This window comes from Branchiostoma lanceolatum, chromosome 2 (genome assembly GCF_035083965.1).
Source record: "Branchiostoma lanceolatum isolate klBraLanc5 chromosome 2, klBraLanc5.hap2, whole genome shotgun sequence".
NCBI lineage: Eukaryota > Metazoa > Chordata > Leptocardii > Amphioxiformes > Branchiostomatidae > Branchiostoma > Branchiostoma lanceolatum.
In genome coordinates, this window is record NC_089723.1 from 22,510,708 (window position 1) to 22,529,022 (window position 18,315).

General features: G+C 41.8%; 1 long non-coding RNA gene across 1 annotated transcript; it reads left to right on the top strand.

Annotated features, from left to right (window-relative positions):
* The first annotated feature begins 341 nt into the window (after window positions 1–341).
* On the top strand, window positions 342–8,518 carry LOC136427979 (uncharacterized). Its single transcript, XR_010754551.1, has 3 exons — window positions 342–427; window positions 6,325–7,517; window positions 7,846–8,518. It is a non-coding gene; the product is annotated as an uncharacterized lncRNA (long non-coding RNA).
* The last annotated feature ends 9,797 nt before the right edge of the window (window positions 8,519–18,315 follow it).

The following is an 18,315-nucleotide window of genomic DNA, read 5'->3' on the forward strand; positions in this document are numbered from 1 at the left end:
ACAAAGTGTCCGACTGAGGTCAATGAAGGGTCATCCAAGCGAACAATGGTGACCTAGTTGTTTCGTAGGGTGCTGCGTTCAGCGTTTTGAGGAATCAATCTGATCTAAATATTCAAATTCAACCTCACGTTTTAACCAACCAGTCGTGTGATTTAATTACATAATCCCTCCCACATTTGATAGATTGTACGCTCTGTTATAAAAACCTCCCCACAATCTCAGCATTCCAGTCCTGCCTTACATTACCTTCGAAATCCCACACCGTGAGCTCATCTTTGGCATGCAGGGGCGCGCTGCCGAGCGGGCCCGCCGGGCAGCCCGACAAAGACCGTGGACTGGGCCCCCGAGGCACGTCGTCGGGACGGGGGAAAACTCGCACGGGCTTGTGTGCCAGCGATCGTAGGTGGAGCCCCAGAATTCTTTCAAGGTAAGTTCTTGAAAACTTTTCGTACGTTTAACTTCTTTCTATCTTGTGTTTCTCTGGCTTGGAACTTGTAGGTTTTCTACATTTCAGAATAGAAAGCAGAATAGAAAAATATTTGTACCTGGTATTGAATTTTACGAATTGAAAACTATGACTTACCACGACCTGCCAATCTCTACTAATCGGAAGGGTTGTGAGATATACTAGTCTCGGGGCTTGTGGCTGGGAGGGGGAGAATATAGGTGTTTGTGTACGGGGAGTCGTGAGAGAGAAACAAGGATTGTGTAGAGAGTGGGTCCCGGGATGCGTTTTGCCTCTCCTCTGTCATGTCTGTTCCTCGTTGTAGGCTCCAGGCTGGTAGGCTTGGTGTCTGTCTTGTCCGGTTTTCTTTCGATATCCGTGTAATAGAGCTAGCAATGTTTCCTTGGACTGGAAACATTTTATTCCGTGTTCGTAGGTGTGATGTCGATGCTCTGTTCAAATTCGTATGTACTAGTATCTGTTTCTGTTCGTTAAATTTCCCTCGATTGGTGTTTTCGTCTCGTCAAACCACGTTTTGAGCGCTAGTTGTACAACAAATTGAACCGTGCATATTGTATCTCCACCTTGGGCCGACGAAGGCCGTCATGTCAGGGTGAAACTTTCACTGAAAGGGAATGTCATAGAATAGAGACATGTCCGACTCGTACAGTTAGTAAGTTTCTATAGAGGACTACAGCAGTCTCCTTCAATAGTTGTTTGTTGACTTTTTGGTGTTCTGGTGTAACTTTGTTTTCTTGATGTGGTCGTCCTTTTTTTTAATGAATGAATGAAGACCTTTATTGCACATTTCTGCCACACTTGGCTAAGTACAGGTCACAACAAAACAAAACAACAAGTACAGTTAACGGGACAAAAAGAATATGACTATCATTAGATAAATTCTACTTCTCCTCGCTTTTCGGTTATAGTAGATATAAAAGAACAGACGTGTTTTTCAATGGGAGGTTTGTCTAGTCGCATTAGGAATATGAATTTTTGTACAGTGCTTAAATGTGTGAAGTAGGGAAATAAGTTTTCTACAAGCTTATACAGTTCATTTCTTTCTTTGGTATATAATCCACATTCTACCACAAAATGACATTCGTTTTCTATTCTATTCAAATTACAATGTTTACATAATCGTTGTTCTAGAGGAGTGCGAGTATGTCTTCCCGTTTCAATGTGTAGTTTGTGGCAGCTGATCCTTAGTCTTGTGACTGTATTCCTGACCCTCATATTTGCATTACTTAGATATTTTTCTTCATTATAAGTTGTTTTGAATAATCTATATGATCTTAACTTGTTTTTGGCAGCCCCACCTTTGTTGTCGTTATGTATTTCTTTTAGAAACGTTTGGAAGTAAATGTCTTTTATCCGCTGGCCAATGGAACTAACAATTTGTAACGTATTTGTATTGTATGAAATTGGAAGATGCCATAAGAAAGCAAACCCGCTCTCCTCTAAAGACTTACGTATTCCTGTCGCCCAACATTTAACACCAGCTTTGTCTAGATCTAACTGACAGTAGAAAGCATCTGCTTGAAAACTGTCGGCTGGCACATTTTGGCGAAGTCTAAGAAAATATTTGACGGCATTTAGCGAAGCCTCCACTTGTATGGGGTATCTTCCTAATTCCGCCCTTGCAGCTAGGCTGCAAGCAGATTTTGGTACACGTAATGATTGTTTGCAGAATTTTAAATGAACGGATTCAATTGGACAGGAATTTGAACTTTTGAACGAGCCCCATATTTCAGAGCCGTAGAGAATAATGGGTTTAACGCACGCATCAAAAAGTTTGTTTCTCACAGAAATGGGGGCGTCGGCATTGTCTAGAGATTGGTTAATGCCGAACAAAGCTTTTAAACCTTTCCTGTAGAGGTGTTTGTGATTCGCCTTGAATGTGCCGGCAGAGTTGACAATAATACCTAAGTAACAATAGGATGTAACTAATTCAACAGGGTTTTTCTGGTATGTAAACAAACAGTCTTTTGGAAGACGGCCACCTTTAGAGAAAACAACAACTTTTGTTTTCCTAAGGTTTACATTCAGTCTCCATGTATTACAGTAGTTTTCTAGCTTGTTCAAAGAGGTTTGTAACCCTTGTTTAGACTCGGAAAAAATAACTAAGTCATCTGCGTACAATAAACAGGGAATACGCTTATCATGCATAATTGGTGGTTTACATTCATTGTCAAAGATGGTTGTAATATCACTAATAAATAAGTTGAATAACGTTGGGCTTAAATTACAACCTTGTTTGACACCGCTATGCGTAACATATGATTCAGTGAGACCATGACTATGTTTGACACAATTTGTAGTTTTAGAGTACATATCTTTGATAGTTTGAAGAAATTTACCACCTATACCAAGCTTGTTCAATTTAAATATGAGGCCATTTCTCCAAACTGAATCAAAGGCCTTACTAAAATCTACAAAACATGCAAAGATGCGAGAGTTCTGACTGATATATTTCCTAACTAGGGTGCTAACTACGAAAAGATTATCTGTTGTTCTAAAGTTTTTCCTAAAGCCTGCCTGATGGGGTTTGAATAATGTGTTGTTTTCTGCATAATTTACTAAACGAGTATTCAATATGGAAGAAAATAGTTTACCTAGACAGCTCATAATAGAGATTCCACGATAGTTGTCTGGGATGGAAGGGTCCCCTGACTTGTGAATTGGCACGATATGGCTGAGAGACCATTCCTCAGGAAAATATTCATTTTGTAAACACATATTAAAAACCTGGAGAAGTGACTTTTTCAATATCATTTTACCAGATTTCAACATTTCGTTTAGAATCATGTCATTTCCACTAGATTTATTGTTTTTGAGATTAGAAATGGCAGTGGTTAATTCCCCAATGGTTATTGGGGAATCAAGGACAGAGGGGTTTACAGTGGGCGGAGATGAATTCAGTGAATCGTTATTTGAAATTCGCGGATCATTTTCTGGGTCAGGACAGTCCTTTGTATTGTTAAAAAGCTTGTCTACACTGCTGAAGTGATTAAGCCACTCTTCATCTGATATATTGTTCTCTTGTGCTTTTGCTGGTTTTAATTTGTTTACTAGATTCCAAAAGGCACTAGGATTCTTATCTTTTAGGCAGGATAATTGTGTCATTATGTAATTATGAAAATCTCTTTTCTTCTTTTTTATGAGTTTTCTATATTCCTTTTTCCTTTTAAAGAATCTACCCCTGATATCTGGGTTTGATGGCTGTTTTACAAGTAGGGAAGCCAGGTTCTTCACCTCTCGCTTTAGTTCAGTACAGCTTTTGTCGAACCATTGTTTGTTTTGTCCAAGCCGGGTACGTCTCTTAGTCTTACAATTTGTTCTCTTTATTGACAATGATCTAGTACCTGCGTCTTTTAGAATTGAGCTAAATTCCGATACAAAAACTTCGATCTCTTCTTTAGAATTTGAACTACTGTTAGCTTTGAATGAGAGCGAATTTAATCTATTTTTAAAATGGGATTGTGATAGAGTCTGAGAAAATATTTCCGTGGATGACTGGTTCCAGTGAAATCTCTGATGAGAAGGTTTGGATTTCGGCCTGTTGTATTTTTCATTAGGATGTTTATTTGTTGTGTTTGTATTGATGAGAACAGATAACATACAGTGGTCCGAAAAAACTGTCAAAGGGTGAACTTTAAACAATAGAACATGTTGAAATAAAGATTGGCTGGTGGCGATATAATCCACAGTACTACTTCCGTTCGGCTGATGACAGGTATAATTACCTTGTAAATCTCCCACTACTCTACCATTTAGTATTCTAAGGTCAGCTTGTATACATAAATCGGTTATAAGTCTACCAAATTTGTTAGGAGGTGCTTTGTCAGAGCGTTGTCTATCTTTGAAAAGGTTTGAAACATCACAGGGGCCGTCCTCGTTGTCTACATAGTCATTTAAATCACCAAGACGTGAATTTAGATCGCCCCCAAGTAGGATAAATCCCTCTGAACTATACTTAGCTATTTCATCTTCTAAAATGTCTATCACGTGATTCTCAGAGTTTTTATGGGTTGAAGAAGCGCTGGGGCTTAAATACACAGAACATATAAACAGATCTCTCGAGAGTCCTAATAATTTACGGTCCAGTCGCACCCAGAGAAGGTCTGTGGATTTGGAGGGTACCTTTTTTATATAATGCCTATATTCATTTTTGTAAAAGAATAAAATTCCTCCCGAAGAACGCTTAGCTCTCTTGTTTTTGTTTCGGTACAAATGAAAATGACTGTAGTTGTTGATGTTGATTTTGGTACTTTCTGTGGTCCAGGTTTCTAGTAATGAGAAGAAGTCGAATTTATTGATTTCGTCTAAAAACTCTAAGTCCTCTAATTTTGAACCTAATCCATGTACATTCCAGACACCGAAACTCTTGCTTCGGCACGGAAAAGTTTTCATCCAGGAAGGCAAAAAGAATTAACAGAAATGTTCCGTTGCACTTACCCGTGCCTTGAAGAATGGATGGAAAATTGGAGTTGGCCTCTGTGACATACTCCCACATATTTTTCCATATGGCTGGCTCCGGCCAGACCATCCCGCCTGGGCAAGTGTTGTGTACTGTGCACTCTTATCCTACCTCCGGCTAGCCACATGTGGTTACAAACCATCTTTGTTCGTACATGTCGTAAGGTCGGTGTTCTAGAAATCTCCACCCATTTGATTGACGTATGCTGGCTGAACCCTGCGTACCTGTTTTCACCTCACATGACAATACCAGTTGAGTAATTCATCATGAGTCACTTTTGTCTGTTGGGGGCCTGATTTATGACTGAGACTAAGTGTACATGTAGCATCTTCTCTAGTATTTCTTTTCCCAATCGTGTTCCAATCGAAGGAGTTGATTTTTCTTGTGGTTGTTGAGTTTTTGTCCCGGTTATTCGACTGTTCTTTTACTGACCAAATGAAACATTTTCGGCATGTTGTCAATGTCGGGACATCCATGGTTGCTACGATTCACCCACTGCCTGCTACTGGTGATTGAGTAAATGATAGATACTGTTTGTTTTGCCAACTAGTGACGGGCTACGGGTGGGCCCTAACTGGGTGACGACTATATCTGAAATTATGTTCGACGTTTGACCAACTATCTTGTACCAGAGCTGTTTTTTTCGACGACATGATGCTCAATGTTATGATACCAGGTTGTTACGTTGGGAGAACTACTGTTAAATTTCGTAGGTTATGTTTTGCTATTTTTGTAAGTAGCGATTGTGTTGCGTTTGTGGTTGAGTTGTTCGTTTCGCCAAAACAAATCGAGCGTGTTGTCTCTGTTCTGTTCATGTACATATCAGTGCGTGTTTATGTATTTCGTATTTCTATGTGGTCAAGGTGTGCGTCTGTACGTTGAGTATCTATATATGATGGCGTATTTGTGTTCTCTGTGGGTATTTTGTATTGGCGTTTTGTGCTGCTGTTCAGGCTATACTAGCGACGTATAATGTCCTCGTTGTATGTGTCCTCGTTGTATTTGTTTTGTTTTTTGTTGCTTGTAAGTTTCGTCGACCCGACTCGATCATGATCCGTTGTGTAACCGAGTTTTGTAATTTGCTCAACACCGCATTGTCGATCGGTGGTGAGAGCGCCGGCCGTTAGATACTATAAGTAACTTGAGATCGACCTTGGACGACACGCCCTATAGAGATGCCAAATACCTGCCGCTATTCCGTCTGGTAAAGTTTAACACTATACGTCGGTGCTAAAGTATTTTTTTTCGCTAGTTTTCAGTGGTTGTGGAAAATTTTGGGCGAGTTCTCTGTAGCATTACGATTAGAAAGGAAAGTTGTTTAAGGACGGCCAGTAATGATCGTGTAATATAACGGACAAAAGACCGTGTTCCCTAGGCGTCTGTTTTCTTCTATTTTCAGTAAACTGCACACGAGCAGCGAGGGCCCAGGACTAGAAAGGCATATTGTATACGGATTCTAGAGCCGCACAGCATAGAAAACTGCTTCGACCATGGTAAGTAAGTGAAACCGTTGTCGGGCATTTTAGATGTTATCGCTATCAACGGTTATTAACTTCCTAATGTCTACAGAGTTTCGGTGACAGAATTTGGTCGTTTTGAAATCATCGGTTCAGACATTTCCCTCTTGTTGTTCGATGACATGATGTTGTCTTCAATCAATAATATTTCGCAGCACATCTTTTATTTGTTTACCTGGTACCGAATGTATGGTGATTGGTGATTAACTGCAAGTTTTGTAAGGCTTTGTGTTGTAGTATTAGGTTAACGTTTAGTGGGCTATAGTCGTTTTCAATTTGTACTTGTTGTAAGTCCTCTTTTTGTAACGGTGCCCATGTAGCAGTTCTTTATAATATTTCTATCCTAGCTGTCTTGATTATTGGTTCCACCAAGAAAAGTTTCATCACGTTTTGGAAGGCACCGAACGCATTTATTTGTCTTCAGGGGCGTTGCGTTGATGTTGTTAGGTTAGTGGGCTATAGTCGTTGTCAATTTGTACTTCCAAGTCTTCTTTTGTAACGGTGCCCATATTGTAGTTGTTTTTCTATTCTAGTTGGCTGTGTTGATAAGTTCAATCAGTAAAAAGTTCGCCAACTGCACATGTGGTCCAAATTCCAAGTATTGGATTGTATGATCAAGTGATAAATAGTGTCGATGATGACTGGCTCATGTTTCTCTGGCTCAGTTCCTGTGTACCAGTTACCGCATCTGTTATATTTTTCACTGTGTAAGAGGAAATCGAAATTATGGTTAACGTTTTATCTACACGACGTCATGTTCCGCCGGGATTTTCCGGTCGTACCTTCCATATATTCGCTCCTCTTCGACAGGACTCATCTGTCGAGATTGGATATTCCAGTAACGGGCTGTTTCCCTTCTTCAGGTCAGGCCCTGAATTCTGGCCCTGGATGGCCAGTAACAGCCCAGGAGACCCTGGTCCCGGGTGTATATTTTTCTTGCATTTTCAGTAAACCTCACACGCAGTGCAGCGAGGACCCAGGACCACTGTATCCAGGGACACGCTATGTTCTACTGTCTTCTTCTATCCCCTGCCCGTCGCCTATAGGACAACGTGAAAATCGATGCCTTACAGCGGTAAGCCAACATAGACATTAGACAATAGTGTTTCTGTCGTCGTTGTTAATCTGAGCAATATGCAGTTCTATATGTTGTGTCCCTTTAAGAAGGTCTTTCCTAAATAAATGACAAACATATAACTTTAAACCTTTCTTTACGATTTGCGCTCTCTTGCGCCCTCTTGCATTCTGTGGAAATCATCGGCTCAAACACGTTGTATATACATGGATGTGAAACCAACAAATCCTTGAATCGCGTTCATACAGGGGAAGAGCATAGCTGCACAGACCATATTGTGACAAACAGGTTAATAGCATTGATTTATTTATGCCCTTTTCTCTCTTAGTGCCCGCAGGTGAGCTTCGTCATGGCTACCTTCAGACTGCATAAGGAATCATCGTAGAAGAATTGGAGTATGCGACGATAACATTCACCAAGGAGAAACATTGAATGCAGGACCATCGCACTGGGATAATTGCGAAAGCAAAATGAAAAAAAAAATGAAAAAAAAAACACACACAATGAAATAGCACATAACAAAAACAAATGAAACACAAATAGATAAAAACTCTCATACACAACATGCCCAATGTTCGAGAGACCTTGTCTCTGCGTCCTTTCTTTATCCCTTTAGATGTTAGCTATAGTCTTCAGAGAGCATCTGAAAGAACCTGTATCAGGTACATATCGAAACATAAAATCCTTTATTGTAACAAGTCAAAACAAAAATATGGATGAAAAGCTGTGACATTGTATCATGATCTACATTGCAACATACCCTGCCAAACCATAATTCTATATTGTAGAAGTAAAAGCTTATCAAAACATCGGCAAAATGCTGTAATAGTACATGTAAAAACTACCGCCTTTCCTGTGCTTGACGCATTAGATTTGAGTTCCTCCCCGACAACTGCAAACGCCGTTCCCGCAAGGCATTGTCAAAAACCAATTCCCTGGGGAATGCGTGCGTGGAATATTTAGAATTCTTCCAAATTTGATCCCAGCACTATACAAACGGCTCCGCCCCTGAGGTGTCGCCAAAAAACAATTTGTAAGACTAAATATATTCTACCATGGGAAACCAGATTTAGACTAGGATCGGGCCACTTGCCGGTTACTTTTCCACGCCATTTCTGCCACCCTCGCCTACGCCCTTCTTTCTACTAATGAGCTAAGTTTACCTCTTTGATGTTTACTCATCTGTTCAAAACATTATATAAAAGAGGAAACATTTAGATAGCCACAGATTGTCTTTATTGCAGGTTTGCGATAGCAAAACCTATTCTGTTTTTGCTTCCAAGAATGGGGGCCGCCATGTTGGATGTGACCATTTTATTGGGAGGGGTGTTATTTGGGGGGTCGCTAATGTTAGATGTGACCATTTTGAGGGAGGGGTGTTTTTCTTCCTAGTTTTTTAAAGTTTTGGGTTGGGTGTGACCATCTCGACCAGAGGGGTGTTTTTTCGCTAATGTGTGGTGGTGACAAGATGGAAGTTCAAGGTGGTGGTGTTGTGACCTTGCCGTTGGCCGACAAATGGACACACGGCCCACTGTACTAAAGGACGAGCAAGGTCCACTGAGCATCATGTTGTTGTGGTCTTGTCGAAAAGTAAGGGACGACAAGATCCCCAACGATAGAGGGTTAATCTAGATTTGTTATTTAATGTGATGTTGGATTAGAATTCGAAAGTGTGGAGTCGGTAATATTGGGCGTGATTAATCGGAGGGGTGGTTTTGTCGCTAATATTTGGTGTGACAGAAGGATATTAGTGTGGTGGTGTTGTGACCTTGTCGTTGGCACAAATGGACACAAGGCCCACTGTACTAAAGGACGAGCAAGGTCCACTGAGCATCATGTTGTTGTGGTCTTGTCGATAAGTAAGATCCCCAACGATAGAGGGTTAATCTAGATTTGTCATTTAATGTGATGTTGGATTAGAAAGTGTTGAGTCGGTAATATTGAGCGTGGTTGACTGAAGGGGTGTTTTTTGTCGCTAATGTCGGTTCCCTATATTTTTCATGGTTTTGGGTTGAGTGTGACCATTTGGACCGGACGGGTGGTTTTTGTCGCCAATGTTGGGTGTGACAGATGGCAGGTATTAGTGTGGTGGTGTTGTGACCTTGCCGTTGGCACAAATGGACACACGGCCCACTGTACTAAAGGACGAGCAAGGTCCACTGAGCATCATGTTGTTGTGGTCTTGTCGAAAAGTAAGGGACGACAAGATCCCCAACGATAGAGTGTTAATATAGATTTGTTATTCGATGTGATGTAGGATTAGAAAGTGTAGGAGATGTGATCTTGATGTTAATATGAAATAAAGACATGGCACTTGTGGTCTTGTCAGAGATGTAGGGACGGCAACCACAACAACACTGAATGATAAGTTTGTTTACATCTGAGAAGGTTAGTTTTTGGAATCACATAAAGTCAATATTGAAATGGCGAATACTTATAAGTTTTCTTTAAATCAAATTTTTGAAGGTTGCAATAACGACCAATATGTAACAACTGTTGTTGTTTCTAATAACCCTTTCCTTCTTACTATAAAGAATGGCCAACGTATAAATACAGTTTCGTTTAGATGCCGGTTTGAAGACGACAACATCGAGGATAAAGTAATGACACAGAGACAAGGATTCCCGCACACTTAGCACGGGAGACGTCAACATTATAACACTGGCTGATTGTGACTTAAATGTTGGCTTACTACGATCCTTACTGAAGGTGTCTATTGCTCTTTTGACCTTAACTTCCTGGCCTTTGAAATCTCTTGTCTTTATACTGTCTTACTCTGCTGACACAACATTGATTACTTCATCTCTTCGCTGCAGTTCACTTAAACAAATGAATAACCGTCAAAGACGTCAAAGAATAACAATTATGGCACAACAATAACAGACGTATTTCACAGTAACCGTTGCAAGTTTGGTAAGGAGTTGCACTGTAACTTCTTGGACGTAAGTGACGGAGTGAAATGTTACTGCAGCTTGCAATTGCATACACACTTGTATGGGGTTTTCACCATTCGTACATTCGGTTTGATTTTAACTGTCGTCGACGTGGGCGAGGTTAATCACTTGTATCTTCTTTGATATACATGCAACATCAGCCACTAAAAGTCGCACAATAAAATAAACAATAGTATAGACAATACATATTCGTTTAGATCAAATAACGTGGACAACATGTGCACGTCAGTGTGTGAATTCTCTAATTCGTGTCAGGTTTTCTCTGGTTGTAGCAGCGCAATCATTTGGCTGCACACGGCTCTGATGCTGGTCCGACATCCCCACCGATATAGCTGACCTGTGCAGTGATCGAGAATGAACAGGAACATATCAACCTGAGTGTTCTAACCTATTGAAATATGAAAAGTTTAAATTATTCTCAAGTTATGATTGGCTTTTCTTTCTCAAAGTAGTTGGCAGTGGTGGGTTAGTATTAAATGCAGTTGCCAGGTTATACAGGGAAACAAAATCTAGAATGCATGTAACACTGAATATACTATGATAAGCTGACATATTTCTTAGTACCTACGAATATGACGTGTTATACTTCAAGGATCAAGGATATGGAGTTCGATTTAAAAAAAAAATAGGGCTCGTTAGTGCATGTTAGTGCAGGTAAAATTGCAATTGTACAGATAGTTCCGATGTCTGCCTGCAGCTAATTTCATTTTTAGCTAGGTGAACAACATTTGAAGTTAAACATGTGAAACTGATAAGTTATTTCACAATTTTGGGTCCCTGGGAATTTAATCTGTTATCCAGTAAAGTGAGTGAAGAGTAGTTTTGACGGCATCTAACTTTTACTACTTTACGCACTGGTTACGTAGGTACGTGTGGGGTGGGAAACATCCCTACTTGTGTCCACTGTCACGCTGTTGTTTGGTGCTGATAGACTTCTTGGCCATGGCTTGTTTAGTGGTCACGCAATGCCTCAGTGGGCACGTACACTGATGTCCTTGGCCACTGTAGAAGTAGATGGTCGATCAGTTCTGTGGAGAATTTGAACATAGATATGGATGACATTGTATCTTGGGACAAAGGAAATATTTTGATGAACCTTCATGGTCTAAGAGAGTTGACGGATTAAGGGGAAGGGTCATGAATTAAGGGCTATGGTGACGGATTAAGGGTTGTGGTGACGGATTAAGTGCTATGGTGAGGGGATTAAGGGCAACGCTGACGGATTAAAGACTTTCCTGACGGATTAAAGATTATGATGACGTATTAAAGACAAGAGTGACGTATCAAGGGTTATAGGGACGGATTAAGGATTATGGGGTCGGATTATTGGCTATGGTGACGGATTAACGGCAACGGTGAGGTATTTAAGACTTTCCGAGTGAGAGGTTAAGGCTTTTGGTGACGGAGTAAGGGCTAGGGTGACGGATTAAGGGTTACAATGATGGATTAATGATAAGGATGACGGATCAAGAGAAAGCCGGGGTGACAGAATATGGTCTCTGCTGTCTGGTCTATGGCGACAGATTAAGGGTAAGGATGTTCTTGACCTTGTCCATTTTGACTGAAGGTACCACCGGAAGAGTTCATTCCCCCAATCTACCGATTTTTTTGGGGCCGCGATGGTGGAGGACGGCGATTCAACGCACAGCTTTGTAACGCTCTAACATGTGATTGGTACCGTCTATGAAAAGGAAACTGTATACAGAGATGGCTAAGATATTTCCCAATAAGTAGACGGAGTATTGTTGATGTAAGCGGTGTCATTTTTTCGTAATGATTTTGTAAGTCGGGTCGCATGCCAGACGTACGTCGGGCCGCGCAGACAGTGCGTAGTAGCCTATTTCCCGTGAAAACATGAGCTGGGAAGCGCAGGATATAGCCCTTCTCACAAGACGTGAGAAGTGCACACAGTCAAAATTTTCCGGTCAAAAGAAAGCTAGAATAAAGCAGACTTCAATCCTTATTTACATTTCCCTAACTTCATCACCAACTTCCGAAGAGAGCAAAATTACCAAAGCGTAATAAGTTAGGCACACTATCTGGCGTAGCACTAAATCAGAAGGTACATTCGTGAAAACGTCTCACAGCGTTTGCCGCTTGTAACGCGAAGCGTGAAGGGCCCATGAACAGTATGAATACATTTCTTGTCCATGTATGTTCTTTAGATGAATGTGTTCAAAATTCATTCATCAAAACATGACCATTCTCTGGCAACCAGCAATGGAGCGCCGTAAGTTCGAGCGCGTAAAAAAACGTCACATGTTTGGGCGACTCCCGTTACATGTTATAAAACGTGATTTACATTGCCCCGTTCGTAATGAAGCTGTAGGAAATGCACCAATGTCATTCCTTTCTCTGTTGATCACATTTACCCTAGATCATGTGAAAAAATTGCCAACTACCAGTTGGCATACAATTCCTTTTAATGGCAATTACAAACTGCACTTAGCTGCACCTCCAAAATAGGCAGTTTCCAGCTGAAAGCTCTCGGCCGCATTACCGCCAATGTTGCGCTGTGGACGTCCGACCTCGCGCGCGGCTGCCAAGCTTTACATGTTAATTTCTTCCGTTACAAACAAGCTTTCATCAGTTTGATGCTTGAGATCAGTCGAACTGGCTATCAAGAAATTTCCCACCGATAAAAAGACACGTTCATGCAGCCGTTCATTTTTTGGAGCATGGACTCCTTTAGCATCACCCACTCGGAGTAATACAGGAGTAATACAGGAATGAAACCTTATGGTCTCATGTCTGAATTACTCCGCGTGTGTAGGCCGCAAAGTAAAAAGGACGATCCCACCTGATATACAAAGCATTTGAGATGAAAGCTTGTTCATGTCTGACAGGATAAGACAGGAAAGTTTCGGCATCCTAGCGATTGTCGGACTTACACGCCTTTTAGACCTGAGTACTACGGTCGCCAATCTAGACCGTAATCTATGCCGCAAAGTAACAAAAAGTACCTTCGATCTATACCTTGGGCATACATTTAGCAATCGAGGCCGCAATCGAGGCCGCAAAGTAAAAAAAGTACCTTCGATGGATCCCACCTGATATTCAAAGCATTTGGGATGAAAGCTTGTTCATGTCTGACAGGATAAGACAGGAAAGTTTCGGCATCCTAGCGATTGTTGGACTTACACGCCTTTTAAACCTGAGTACTATGATCGCCAATCTAGACCGTAATCTATGCCGCAAAGTAACAAAACGTACCTTCGATCTATACCTTGGGCATACATTTAGCAATCGAGGCCGCAATCGAGGCCGCAAAGTAAAAAAAGTACCTTCGATGGATCCCACCTGATATTCAAAGCATTTGAGATGAAAGCTTGTTCATGTCTGACAGGATAAGACAGGAAAGTTTCGGCATCCTAGCGATTGTTGGACTTACACGCCTTTTAAACCTGAGTACTACGGTCGCCATCTAGACCGTAATCTATGCCGCAAAGTAAAAAAAAAAGTACCTTCGATCTATACCTTGGGCATACATTTAGCAATCGAGGCCGCAATCGAGGCCGCAATCGAGGCCGCAATCGAGGCCGCAATCGAGGCCGCAATCGAGGCCGCAAAGTAAAAAAAGTACATTCGATGGATCCCACCTGATATTCAAAGCATTTGAGATGAAAGCTTGTTCATGTCTGACAGGATAAGACAGGAAAGTTTCGGCATCCTAGCGATTGTCGGACTTACACGCCTTTTAGACCTGAGTACTACGGTCGCCAATCTAGACCGTAATCTATGCCGCAAAGTAACAAAAAGTACCTTCGATCTATACCTTGGGCATACATTTAGCAATCGAGGCCACAATCGAGGCCGCAAAGTAAAAAAAGTACCTTCGATGGATCCCACCTGATATTCAAAGCATTTGAGATGAAAGCTTGTTCATGTCTGACAGGATAAGACAGGAAAGTTTCGGCATCCTAGCGATTGTTGGACTTACACGCCTTTTAAATCTGAGTACTACGGTCGCCAATCTAGACCGTAATCTATGCCGCAAAGTAACAAAAAGTACCTTCGATCTATACCTTGGGCATACATTTAGCAATCGAGGCCGCAAAGTAAAAAAACTACATTCGATGGATCCCACCTGATATTCAAAGCATTTGAGATGAAAGCTTGTTCATGTCTGACAGAATAAGACAGGAAAGTTTCGGCATCCTAGCGATTGTCGAACTTACACGCCTTTCAGACCTGAGTACTACGGTCGCCAATCTAGACCGTAATCTATGCCGCAAAGTAACAAAAAGTACCTTCGATCTATACCTTGGGCATACATTTAGCAATCGAGGCCGCAATCGAGGCCGCAAAGTAAAAAAAGTACCTTCGATGGATCCCACCTGATATTCAAAGCATTTGAGATGAAAGCTTGTTCATGTCTGACAGGATAAGACAGGAAAGTTTCGGCATCATAGCGATTGCTGGACATACACGCCTTTTAAACTTGAGTACTACGGTCGCCATCTAGACCGTAATCTATGCCGCAAAGTAACAAAAAGTACCTTCGATCTAAACCTTGGGCATACATTTAGCAATCGAGGCCGCAATCGAGGCCGCAAAGTAAAAAAAGTACCTTCGATGGATCCCACCTGATATTCAAAGCATTTGAGATGAAAGCTTGTTCATGTCTGACAGGATAAGACAGGAAAGTTTCGGCATCCTAGCGATTGCTGGACATACACGCCTTTTAGACCTGAGTACTACGGTCGCCAATCTAGACCGTAATCTATGCCGCAAAGTAACAAAAAGTACCTTCGATCTATACCTTGGGCATACATTTAGCAATCGAGGCCGCAATCGAGGCCGCAAAGTTAAAAAAAGTACATTCGATGGATCCCACCTGATACTCAAAGCATTTGAGATAAAAGCTTGTTCATGTCTGACAGGATAAGACAGGAAAGTTTCGGCATCCTAGCGATTGTTGGACTTACACGCCTTTTAGACCTAAGTACTACGGTCGCCAATCTAGACCGTAATCTATGCCGAAAAGTAAAAAAAAAAGTACCATCGATCCTTGGGCATACATTTAGCAATCGAGGCCGCAATCGAGGCCGCAATCGAGGCCGCAAAGTAAAAAAACTACATTCGATGGATCCCACCTGATATTCAAAGCATTTGAGATGAAAGCTTGTTCATGTCTGACAGGATAAGACAGGAACGTTTTGGCATCCTAGCGATTGTCGGACTTACACGCCTTTTAGACCTAAGTACTACGGTCGCCAATCTAGACCGTAATCTATGCCGCAAAGTAACAAAAAGTACCTTCGATCTATTCCTTGGGCATACATTTAGCAATCGAGGCCGCAATCGAGGCCGCAAAGTAAAAAAAGTACCTTCGATGGATCCCTCCTGATATTCAAAGCATTTGAGATGAAAGCTTGTTCATGTCTGACAGGATAAGACAGGAAAGTTTCGGCATCCTAGCGATTGTCGAACTTACACGCCTTTTAGACCTAAGTACTACGGTCGCCAATCTAGACCGTAATCTATGCCGCAAAGTAACAAAAAGTACCTTCGATCTATACCTTGGGCATACATTTAGCAATCGAGGCCGCAATCGAGGCCGCAAAGTAAAAAAAGTACCTTCGATGGATCCCACCTGATATTCAAAGCATTTGAGATGAAAGCTTGTTCATGTCTGACAGGATAAGACAGGAAAGTTTCGGCATCCTAGCGATTGTCGAACTTACACGCCTTTTAGACCTGAGTACTACGGTCGCCAATCTAGACCGTAATCTATGCCGCAAAGTAACAAAAAGGACCTTCGATCTATACCTTGGGCATACATTTAACAAGAGAGGCCGCAATCGAGGCCGCAATCGAGGCCGCAAACTAAAAAAAATACATTCGATGGATCCCACCTGATATTCAAAGCATTTGAGATGAAAGCTTGTTCATGTCTGACAGGATAAGACAGGAAAGTTTCGGCATCCTAGCGATTGTTGGACTTACACGCCTTTTAAACCTGAGTACTACGGTCGCCAATCTAGACCGTAATCTATGCCGCAAAGTAACAAAAAGTACCTTCGATCTATACCTTGGGCATACATTTAACAAGAGAGGCCGCAATCGAGGCCGCAATCGAGGCCGCAATCGAGGCCGCAAAGTAAAAAAAGTACATTCGATGGATCCCACCTGATATTCAAAGCATTTGAGATGAAAGCTTGTTCATGTCTGACAGGATAAGACAGGAAAGTTTCGGCATCCTAGCGATTGTCGGACTTACACGCCTTTTAAACCTGAGTACTACGGTCGCCAATCTAGACCGTAATCTATGCCGCAAAGTAACAAAAAGGACCTTCGATCTTTACCTTGGGCATACATTTAGCAATCGAGGCCGCAATCGAGGCCGCAAAGTAAAAAAAGTACATTCGATGGATCCCACCTGATATTCAAAGCATTTGAGATGAAAGCTTGTTCATGTCTGACAGGATAAGACAGGAAAGTTTCGGCATCCTAGCGATTGTTGGACTTACACGCCTTTTAAACCTGAGTACTACGGTCGCCAATCTAGACCGTAATCTATGCCGCAAAGTAACAAAAAGTACCTTCGATCTATACCTTGGGCATACATTTAGCAATCGAGGCCGCAATCGAGGCCGCAATCGAGGCCGCAATCGAGGCCGCAAAGTAAAAAAAGTACATTCGATGGATCCCACTTGATATTCAAAGCATTTGAGATGAAAGCTTGTTCATGTCTGACAGAATAAGACAGGAAAGTTTCGGCATCCTAGCGATTGTCGGACTTACACGCCTTTTAGACCTGAGTACTACGGTCGCCAATCTAGACCGTAATCTATGCCGCAAAGTAACAAAAAGTACCTTCGATCTATACCTTGGGCATACATTTAGCAATCGAGGCCGCAATCGAGGCCGCAAAGTAAAAAAAGTACCTTCGATGGATCCCACCTGATATTCAAAGCATTTGAGATGAAAGCTTGTTCATGTCTGACAGGATAAGACAGGAAAGTTTCGGCATCCTAGCGATTGTTGGACTTACACGCCTTTTAAACCTGAGTACTACGGTCGCCATCTAGACCGTAATCTATGCCGCAAAGTAAAAAAAAAAGTACCTTCGATCTATACCTTGGGCATACATTTAGCAATCGAGGCCGCAATCGAGGCCGCAATCGAGGCCGCAATCGAGGCCGCAATCGAGGCCGCAATCGAGGCCGCAAAGTAAAAAAAGTACATTCGATGGATCCCACCTGATATTCAAAGCATTTGAGATGAAAGCTTGTTCATGTCTGACAGGATAAGACAGGAAAGTTTCGGCATCCTAGCGATTGTCGGACTTACACGCCTTTTAGACCTGAGTACTACGGTCGCCAATCTAGACCGTAATCTATGCCGCAAAGTAACAAAAAGTACCTTCGATCTATACCTTGGGCATACATTTAGCAATCGAGGCCACAATCGAGGCCGCAAAGTAAAAAAAGTACCTTCGATGGATCCCACCTGATATTCAAAGCATTTGAGATGAAAGCTTGTTCATGTCTGACAGGATAAGACAGGAAAGTTTCGGCATCCTAGCGATTGTTGGACTTACACGCCTTTTAAATCTGAGTACTACGGTCGCCAATCTAGACCGTAATCTATGCCGCAAAGTAACAAAAAGTACCTTCGATCTATACCTTGGGCATACATTTAGCAATCGAGGCCGCAAAGTAAAAAAACTACATTCGATGGATCCCACCTGATATTCAAAGCATTTGAGATGAAAGCTTGTTCATGTCTGACAGAATAAGACAGGAAAGTTTCGGCATCCTAGCGATTGTCGAACTTACACGCCTTTCAGACCTGAGTACTACGGTCGCCAATCTAGACCGTAATCTATGCCGCAAAGT